Below are 10,847 nucleotides of genomic sequence, written 5' to 3'. Positions count from 1 at the left end.
GCCTTGGGGTATGTGGATGAAGCAATCACTAATTTATTCGACTGGCTCTATAAGAAGGTTACACCGATTCCAGCAATTTTGGCAGAAACTTTCAGGTCATTGAGTGCATGTCGGAAGATGGGCAAAGGTAGATTTATTGGATGTGCACAGCTTCTACTCGCATGGTTTCATAGTCACTTTTGGAAGGTGGATAAAGTTTCGTATCAGTTTTTCTCTGAAAATTATTCACCACTAAAGGAGATAGTCGCTACGCCAAGGAGAGACGACATTTTGAAGGAGAAGTGGATGGCAATTCTTCAAAATCTTCGAGAGGAGGACGTTGAGTGGAGAGCTCCTTGGTTACTTCCAGATGAGATCCTGTATAGGTGTGGCAGTTTTGATTGGGTTCCTTTGTTAGGGGTTTGGGGAGCTGCTGGATATGCCCCATTATTGGTGCTAAGGCAATATAGGTCAAGGTAATTTATACCTGCGACCCAATGGATAGCTGATTGTGAATTTTCGTACAAGGATGATGGTTATAGAAAGAAGATTCAAGAGATGGCTAGTGCGTGGAAACAAACTCGCCGAATGAAGAGGCTAGTTGTAGGTCCAATGACAACGCCTGAGTATCATGAATGGTGGGTTAGATTAATGATAATACACCTAAGTTAAATCAGGAAGACATCCAGCCAATAGAAGAGCATTTGCGAGTCATTCCTTCTGAGTTGGAAATCATAAGGCAAGATTTTGAGAGAAGAAATGCGGATTTAGAGAAAAAGATAGAGCAATAGAGGCAGAAAAGACGAACTTAAGATTGGATATAGATGTTCAGAAGCTTAAAAATGAGAAGTTAAAGAAAGAGAAAAACAAGGCTGAGGAGGAGCTGGGTAGTCTGAAGACGGATTATAAAAAAATGTGTTTATCAATGAGAACTGCTGGGCTGGGAAAGACTTCAGAACAATGGCGAGCAGAAATCCGAGAAGAAAAGGACAAAGCCGATAGATGGGAACAGAAATGTTAGGAGATTCAGAGACGAAATAAAGTTTTAGAAAAAAGTTTGTCAGAAAGCCAAAGGGAAAAAGGCGGGCTAAAGGATAGGGTGGTTGTGTTGGAAGGATGTCTTCGTTAATATCAAAATCGAAATTTGGCAAAAGAGTTGAAAGCTAGCTTGAGCAAGATTGAAGAAATGAAGAAAAGAATCGAAGAGTTAGAAACGGAGCTGCAAAATTGTGAGATCCAGATCAAGCACTTGAAAGCAAACGAGAGTCGTAATAATGAACAGCTTCACCACTTTCAGAGTCAAGTTAGAAGCAGAGATCATCTTATCGAGGAAGTTGTGGTCCAGATTCGAGAATTAGCTGATCATATACAAACTTTAGCAGTACAGGCTGACATGCTGAGTGTGAAGTATGAATTAGAATCAGATCGGGGGCAAGAATTAGCTTTGTTACTTAGAAATATTAGAGTTCTGGGTACTAAGGCAAAGTCTTATTTGTAATTCACTTTATGTAAATGAATTTAATTTCTAGTAAAGTTTTCTTATATGGAATTGAATCAAAATTGACACCTTTCTGCATTCATTTCATGCATTGCATTGTTTCATATGCATTAAGAAATACATCAAGGGATTCTAATTAATTTAAATCACTCCTCAGTTAATCTAGAAACCAACCTACCTACCAAACACAATCACGGTACTCGATCGAAAACTAAGGATATGGATCAAAGGATGGAAAGACTAGAACAATCCCAAAAGGAAATGCAGGAGCAACTTCAAAAGCAAATGAATGAACAACAAAAGATGATAGACAAAATGATGGAATCTCAAGGGAGTATGATGGCTCAATTAACTCAATGGTTCAACAAAAGAACTGATAAAGGAAAAGGCTCTGTGCTCAATATTGAAGAAGGAGACAATGAGGGACTTGTCTATCCTCCGGACTTTACCCCCCAAGTTGAGATATACCCGCGTAGGTCTTCTGTTACCATTAATCCTCCGGGTGACGCTGTAACGCTAATGAATCTCTAGGCAAGATCAGGCTCTAACCCCGGAGCCAACTTTGTTAATCCTGCTATTCCTGATTTCGATGAGACGGCTGGAAAGGAGAAAATGAATGATGAATTGCCAAAATAGTTAGAGGAAAAGTACAAATGGCTGGAAGAGAAATTTAGAGCGATGGAATGTGCAGAAGGCTACTGTGGGATGGATGCTAAAGAATTGAGTCTGGTTTCGGATTTAGTGCCCTCTTACAAATTCAAAATGCCAGAGTTTGAGAAATATAATGGAACCAGTAGCCCCGAAGCTCATATTACCATGTTCTGTAGACGAATGACCGGTTATTTCAATAATGACCAACTCTTGATTCATTGCTTCCAGGATAGCCTCACAGGGGCAGCATCCAAGTGGTACAATCGATTGAACCGTACCCAGATTAATTCATGGAGAGATTTGGCACAGGCGTTCAAAAAGTAGTACAGCCATGTGACTGACATGGTACCTGATAGGATCACTCTGCAGAATATGGAAAAGAAACCACGCAAAAGCTTTAGGTAATACGCGTAGAGATGGAGGGAGGTTACCGTACAAGTTCAGCCGTCTCTTCTAGAAAGAGAGATGACGATGCTTTTCGTCAACACATTGAAGGCACCATTTATTACACATATGTTAGGAAGTGCTACTAAAAGTTTTTTCGACATAGTTATGAATGACGAGATGATAGAAAATGCTATTAGAAGCGGGAAAATAGATGTTGGAGAAAGTAGCAGAAGGGCGACCTCGAAGAAGAAAGAGAATGAGGTCAACAACACAAGTTCATACTCGAAGACAGTTACAGTGAATCGGTCGGGAAAAGTGGCTGTTAACCAGCAAGGATCATCAAAGCAGAGATCTGATACAAGATAAAATACAGAAAAGATTCAATTTACGCCAATTCCAATGACGTATAGGAAGCTATATCAGAATCTATTCAATGCACACGTGGTTTCCCCTTTCCACTTGAAACCTCTGCACCCTCCATACCCCAAGTCGTACGATGCAAATGCATAGTGTGACTATCACGCGGGAATTGAGGGGCATTCTATAGAACATTGTACGGCATTCAATAAGCTAGTGGAAAGACTTATAAGCATGGGTGTGGTTAAATTGGATGATTCGCCCAGTACAGAAAATTCGTTACCTAATCATAACAGAGTGAACATGATAGGTGGGAGCATAGGTAGAAAAATCAAGGAATACATAGCAGAAGTGAGAATTCCTTTTAGATGGGTCTGGAGAAATATGGTAAAAAGGGGATTGATTGTTCCGAATTCAGAGAGAAGCTTCGAAAGGATGGAAAATTACTGTGAGTTCCATCACGAGGAGGGACATGAAATCCAAGAATGCACTAAATTCAGAGCCCTGGTTCAAGGCCTGATGGATAATAAAGAAATGGAATTTTATGAGGAAGTTAGGGAGGAGGGGAGTATTTGCACATCCGAATCCTCGAAGGTTCCAAGAGTAGCGCAGCCTGTAGTCATCATCTCGCGACCAAAGAAGGATGAAGTGAAAACGCCAGTGATGCGAAGAATCATAATAAAGAAACCTGCAACCTTTTCTTACCAGGACAGTAGAAAGGTTCCATGGAGCTACGAGTGCAATACAACTGTCCCTGGAAAAGAGACTACAAAGGACCAGTGTGTGAGTGTCAAACCAGAACCTATGAAAGGGGCCATAATAGGGGAGCAGAAAGGGAAAATAGTTGAGCCAGTGAAGGAGGAAGAAGCTGTAGAATTCCTCAAATTTCTGAAGCATAGTAAGTATAATGTCATCGAGCAATTGCATAAACAACCGTCTCGCATATCTGTACTAGCCTTACTCTTAAATTCAGAAGTACATCGAAATGCACTAATGAAGATGCTAAATGAGACTTATGTGTCCAAGGATATTTCTGTCAGCAAACTAGATCGGTTGGTCACTAATATCAGTGCTGATAATTTCATATTTTTCAATGATGATGAAATACCTCCTTGGGGCATGGGATCTACCAAAACTTTGCATATCACTACACGATGCAAGGTGCATATTTTGCCAGGAGTACTGATTGACAATGGATCAGCTTTGAACATATTGCCATTATGCACACTTAACAGGCTACCCATAGACAGTTCGCACATGAAAACATCTCAAAATGTAGTGAGGGCGTTTGACGGTACAGAAAGAAAGGTCATGGAAAGAATTGAGATACCCCTACTGATTGGCCCAACAGTTTATGAGGTAGATTTTATTGTAATGGACATCAAACCTTCCTATAATTGTTTATTAGGAAGACCATGGATACATTCGGTGGGGGCAGTACCGTCATCATTACATCAGATGTTGAAGTTAGTGTCAGATGGTCGGGTAGTGACAATAAAAGCCGAAAAGGATATAATAGCAGATGTATCCAATGAGACGCCATACGTGGAGACCAATGATGAGTCAATAGAATGCTCATTTCGATATTTGGAGTTTGTAAATACGGTATTTGTTCCTGAAAGGAGCAAAATTTTGGTGCCAAAATTATCCAAAACTACAGAGATGGGTTTACAATTGTTGGTAGGAAAAGGAGCTTTACCCGGAAGAGGGCTAGGGAGATATCTTCAAGGGATGACTGAGATTCCAATGATAAAAGAAAAACAAGATCACTTTGGCTTAGGATACAAGCCAGATAGAGGACAGAGAATGAAGGAGATAGAAAAAAGGCAAGAAATGAAAAGGGCGCGTTTAAATGGGGAGGAAGCTAAGTGGGAGCCAATGATAATCCCCCACATATCCAAAACTTTCATATTTGGAGGAGTTATTCATCATGACAGAAAAAAATCGGTTAAGGAAAGCATCGAGGAGACATTGGGAAATATGCACATCAATGCCATTCATGAGCATGTGAATGAAGAGAGGAGCTGGCTGGACATTCGTCTTTACGAGCCCGGGAATGTTCCAGATAATTGGACTGTGGAAGAAATACCTAAAGTCTTTAGAAATGTCTCAGAGTAATATTCAGAACAAACTTGTTGTTTTAGCCTAGAAATAACAAGAACTCTTTTGTGAAATAGGCTTACGTTTAAACATCATTATTTTAATAAAATATATATTTGCAATTGTTTCGAGTAAATATTCTTTCATTCTTTCCGTACAAGTAAATATATTCTTTCATTGCACAAATAATTGTACATAAATTCATACATTCTTTTGTAACCATATTAGGCCATTGTGTATCAACGACGTGAATGATGCCGCTACGAGCTCAAAGTGCCCTTTTGAACGAAACGTGTGTTTAGAGGGGTCGCACGACTTTGAAGGTAACGAAGATAGTGGTTTATCTTTGGACTTGTTGAGGATGGTAGAACAAGAGGAAAAGCAAATCCTACCTCACAAAGAATCAATAGAAATTGTGAGCGTGGAAGAAGGAAAAGAGGTGAAAATTGGAACTAAGATTTCTACAAAAACAAGACGAGACCTCATTGAATTACTCCAAGAATTCAAAGATGTCTTCGCATGGTCATACCAGGATATGCCCGGATTGAGTGCTGACATTGTAGTGCATCGCCTACCTATAAAAGAGGATTGCAAACCAGTTCAACAGAAGCTCAGAAGAATGAGGCCTGATATTGTGCTCAAAATAAAAGAGGAGGTTAGGAAACAGTTTGATGCTGGGTTTTTACAGGAGGTCAAATATTCTGAATGGGTAGCCAACATCGTCCCAGTCCCTAAAAAAGATGAAAAAGTATGAATGTGCATGGATTACAGGGATTTGAACAAAGCAAGTCCAAAGAACAATTTCCCATTGCCATATATTGATACTCTGGTCGATAATACGGTGGGATATTCACTATTTTCTTTCATGGATGGGTTCTCAGGATATAATCAGATAAAGATACATCCAGAGGATATGGAAAAAACTACATTCATTACTTTGTGGGGAACATTTTGCTATAAGGTAATGCCATTCGGATTAAAGAATGCGGGAACAACATATCAGAGAGCCATGGTAGCCTTGTTTCATGATATGATGCACAAAGAAATTGAAGTATATGTTGATGATATGATTGCCAAATCCAGAATAGAAGAGGAACATGTGCAGGTCCTAAGAAAATTGTGCTTAAGACTAAGGAAGTTTTAGCTCAAGCTCAATCCGACAAAATGCAGTTTTGGAACCAGGTCAGGAAAATTATTGGGTTTCATAGTCAGTGAAAGAGGAATCGAGATTGATCCAGACAAAGTCAAGGCAATACGAGATTTACCACCACCACGTACTCAGAAAGAAGTTCGAGGTTTCTTAGGAAGACTAAATTACATTGCTCAATTCATTTCACGGTTGACTGGAAAATGTGATCCCATATTTCGCCTTTTGAAGAAACATAATCCAAGGGTTTGGAATGAAGAATGCCAGGGAGCTTTTGAAAAGATAAAGCAATACCTATCCAATACTCCAGTTCTGTTACCACCTAGCCCAGATAGACCCTTGATTTTGTATTTAACGGTGTTCGATAACTCTATGGGATACGTGCTGAGTCAATATGATGTGACTGGAAAGAGAGAAAGGGCGATATACTATCTCGGTAAGAAATTCACTGATTGTGAAATGAGATATTCGCCTATCGAAAAATTATGTTGCGCCTTGATTTGGACAACCAAGAGGTTGAGGCAATACTTACTCTATCATACGACTTGGCTAATTTCAAAATTAGACCCTTTAAAGTATATGATGGAGTCAATGGCGTTGAATAGGAAAATGGCTAGATGGCAAATCTTGCTCTCCGAGTTTGATATAGTATATGTGAGTCAGAAGGCTATCAAAAGGAGTGCGATAGCAGATTTCTTGGCTAGTAGAGCTCTGGAAGATTATGAGCCTCTGGACTTTGATTTCCTGAATGAAGATTTGATGTATGTGGCAAATGCTGAAGAGGAACCCCAAGAAAATCATTCTTGGAGATTAAACTTTGACGGAGCATCGAATGCACTAGGCAATGGGATTGGGGCAGTCCTGGTGTCTCCGAATGGAGATTATCATCCTTTCACCAGTAAGTTGGACTTCGATTGCACTAATAATATGACCGAGTATGAAGCTTGCATCATGGGGATTCGAGCAGCTATAGAGAGAAAGATTAAGATACTAGAAGTATATGGAGACTCAACATTGGTAATTTATCAATTAAAAGGGGAATGGGAAACGAGAGATCCCAAGTTGATCCATTATCAGAGATTGGTTCTGGAAATAATTGAAAAGTTTGATAACATTACCTTTTGTTATCTCTCACGGGAAGAAAATCAGATGGCTGATGCTCTTGCTACTTTAGCTTCCATGATTAAAGTGAATCAGTTAGAGGACATGAAGCTCATTCAAATTAGTATTTATGAGATCCCAGCCCACTGTTACAGCATTGAAGAAGTGGAGAATGATAATCGTCCCTGGTACCAAGATATATTGCTATATGTGAAGAATCGCGAATATCCTGATCAGGCAACAAAGAATGATAAGAGGACATTGAGGAAACTAGCTATTGACTATGTCTTAGATGGGGAGATCCTATACAAAAGGGGAAAGGATTGAGTATTGTTGAGGTGCGTGGACGCTGTAGAGGCTAAGGAAATTTTAGAAGAAGTCCATGAGGGTGTTTGTGGAACGCACGCTAATGGATTTACCATGGCTAGACAGATTATGAGATTCGAATATTACTGGTCCACCATGGAAAGAGATTGCATCAATTATGCCAAAAAATGCCATAAATGCCAAATTTATGGGGATAAAACGCACGCGCCTCCTTCTCCTCTTCATGTGATGACTTCTCCGTGGCCTTTCTCCATGTGGGGCATAGACGTCATTGGACCAATATCACCGAAAGCTTCTAATAGACATTGTTTCATTTTTGTGGTTATTGACTACTTCACTATGTGGGTGGAAGCAGCATCATATGCTAATGTCACGAAATCAGTAGTCAGAAAGTTTTTGAAGAAAGAGATCATATGTCGATATGGAATGCCTGAAAGGATTATATCTGACAACGCGTTGAATTTGAACAACAGCACAATAGCAGAAGTCTGTAATCAGTTCAATATCAGACACCATAATTCGTCACCGTATCGTCCAAAAATGAATGGTGTAGTAGAGGCGGCCAACAAAAATATTAAGAAGATTGTGGCGAAAATGGCTGAAACTTACAAGGATTGGCATGAGAAGTTAACATTCGCTCTTTTGGCTTACCGAACATCTGTCAGGACTTCTACTGGGGCAACACATTTTTCTTTGGTTTATGGAATGGAGGCAGTTTTACCTATTGAGGTTGAAATTCCTTCTCTCCGGGTATTGGCTGAGTTAAAATTGGATGAAGCCGAATGGATCCAATCTCGGTATGATCAGTTGAACTTGATTGAAGAGAAAAGATTAAAAGCTATTCGTCATGGTCAAATGTATCAGAAGCGAATGATGCGAGCTTATAATAAGAAGGTTCGTCCCAGAGAATTTCATGAAGGGGATTTGGTTTTGAAAAAGATCCTTCCTTTACAAAAGGATTTCAGAGGGAAATGGATGTCAAACTGGGAAGGACCTTATGTTGTGAAAAAAAGGCTTTTTCTGGAGGCGCTTTGATTTTGAGTGAAATGGATGGTAAAAATCTTTCGAATCCTGTAAATTCAGATTCAGTCAAGAAATATTTCACTTGAAGGAAGGGAGGAATCAGAGTAAAAACCCGCAAAGGGCGCTTTGATTTCCTAAAAATAAAAGGGAGAGGCCAAGGTGAAAACCCGAAAAGGGCACCTGGAGACCAAAGGGGGTTTGAGTTGAAAACCCGAAAAGGGCAGCTCAAACATTGTCAGATTGAGGCATATGGTGATCTTGCTTCACTTAAGTCAACAATAAAAGGATGTACGACATCTTGAGGCATCGACAGAGTACTGTGGATCCCTTAAACACATGTTAAATTTAGAATGGTTCTTGGCTTGTACGGAAAAGTTCAAGCGGCGATATCCAAAGCACCTAGTCTTCATATTATTTGTACCAAGTTTGTTGGTTCTTGTAAATACTTCATTCTTTGCTGTTCTCGAATACTTTTTCTTTTCAAGGTACTTACTATCAATAAACTCCTGAATTAATCCATCTCTTACTCAGTATTTTTGATCTTTGCGCAAGCATGTCGCATTAGAATAATGATTGATGGACTAATTAACTTTTACAAAAGAAGTTTGGTATATTACTCTGGGAATTTCTAAATAATTTAGTAACCTGAAACAGGACTATTGTTTAGAACACCCCGAGTTCAAAAGATAAAGAGTCTAAGAAGAAAAAAGTCTAAATTAAGACTGCTTTTTTCAGATTTGGTTGTCTAAATAGCGAATGAGACAGCAAGAAGTCTTGATGGGGTAATAAGAAGTCCCCTATGGAAAGAAAGCTCCTCATTTCGGCATAAGCATTTAATAGGACACCCTGAGAGTGGTGTAAACAAATTTCATAATTTGTATCCTTGAATTACGATAGGAGAAGACTGAGAAGAGTCAAATTTTCCTACACTTAAGTCACAGTGGAAGGAATATAGTACAAATTCTACGTCCTAGAGGGTTGAGCTTTGAAGTGCACAATGGGGGACAATTTGATTAAGTGTTTCTGTGAAGATATCAGCCAAGCAAAAGGCGTCAGTGACAAAACCTTAATAAACTTCAAGAAATAATGATTCTTGAAAAATGACATTCTGCATTCATTCAAATGTCATTCATACATGTCTAGATAAAAGCATTAAATTTATTTTGATCATAGCATCCTAATCATTAGGCATAATTAAGTTCATAGAATGGATTTGTTACAGGTCACGTTCCATCAATGACAAATCCGTGGCCAAATAATCCTATCTCCCTGAAGTTGCAATGGAGCGGATTAAAACCTCAGATCTTATCTCTTTGAAGTGGCAGAGAGCAGATCGCATTTAGTCTTATCTCCCTGAAGTTGCAGTGGAACAGACTAAGTAAAGCAAGTCTTATCCTCCTGAAGTTGCAGTGAGGCAGACTGAAGATGGCAAATCTTATCTCCTTGAAGTTGCAGTGGAGCAGATTAAAGCCGACAATCCTATCTCCCTGAAGTTGCAGTGGAGCGGATTAAAACCTCAGATCTTATCTCTCTGAAGTTGCAGAGAGCAGATCGCATCTAGTCTTATCTCCCTGAAGTTGCAGTGGAGTAGACTAAGTAAAGAAAATCTTATCTCCCTGAAGTTGCAGTGGAGCAAATTAAAGCCGACAATCCTATCTCCCTAAAGTTGCAGTGAAGCAGATTAAAGCCGACAATCCTATCTCCCTGAAGTTGCAGTGGAGTGGATTAAAACCTTAGATCTTATTTCTCTGAAGTTGCAGAGAGCATATCGCATCTAGTCTTATCTCCCTGAAGTTGCAGTGGAGCATACTAGCAGATCAAGCTGAAGCTACAAGTCTTATCTCCCTGAAGTTGCAGAGGAGTAGATTGAAGCACTAATTCCTATACCTCTAAAGATGCAGTAGGAAAGGACGAGGCTTTTTGAAGAAAAGTACCAAGGTCCAGCATGTCTGGGTAAAATCGGGCATTTTTAAATTTTTGCTCTGTTCCCATTACACGACAACGAGCAAATAGGGGCAGCTGTAATACCCGATTTTTGCCCTGGGTACAAATAATAAACGGGCCCAAATGAAACTGCCCAATTACAACAAAACCTAAAATAAGTGACCCAAACCTAAAGCCCAATTACAGTTTAGCCCAAATAGGCAAGAACAGTTTCTGAAACCCTAGCAACAGCAAGATCTTCGCGCCGCAACCATCACCAAGAGCCGAATCTCCATGCAATCACCTGCAAACACAAGAAAGGAAAGAAAAATCAAGGAATCGAAATCAAATCAA

The sequence above is a fragment of the Gossypium hirsutum genome, chromosome D10 (assembly GCF_007990345.1).
Source record: "Gossypium hirsutum isolate 1008001.06 chromosome D10, Gossypium_hirsutum_v2.1, whole genome shotgun sequence".
NCBI lineage: Eukaryota > Viridiplantae > Streptophyta > Magnoliopsida > Malvales > Malvaceae > Gossypium > Gossypium hirsutum.
The sequence above is the reverse complement of the archived record's forward strand: the minus strand, read 5'-3'. Positions refer to the sequence as shown.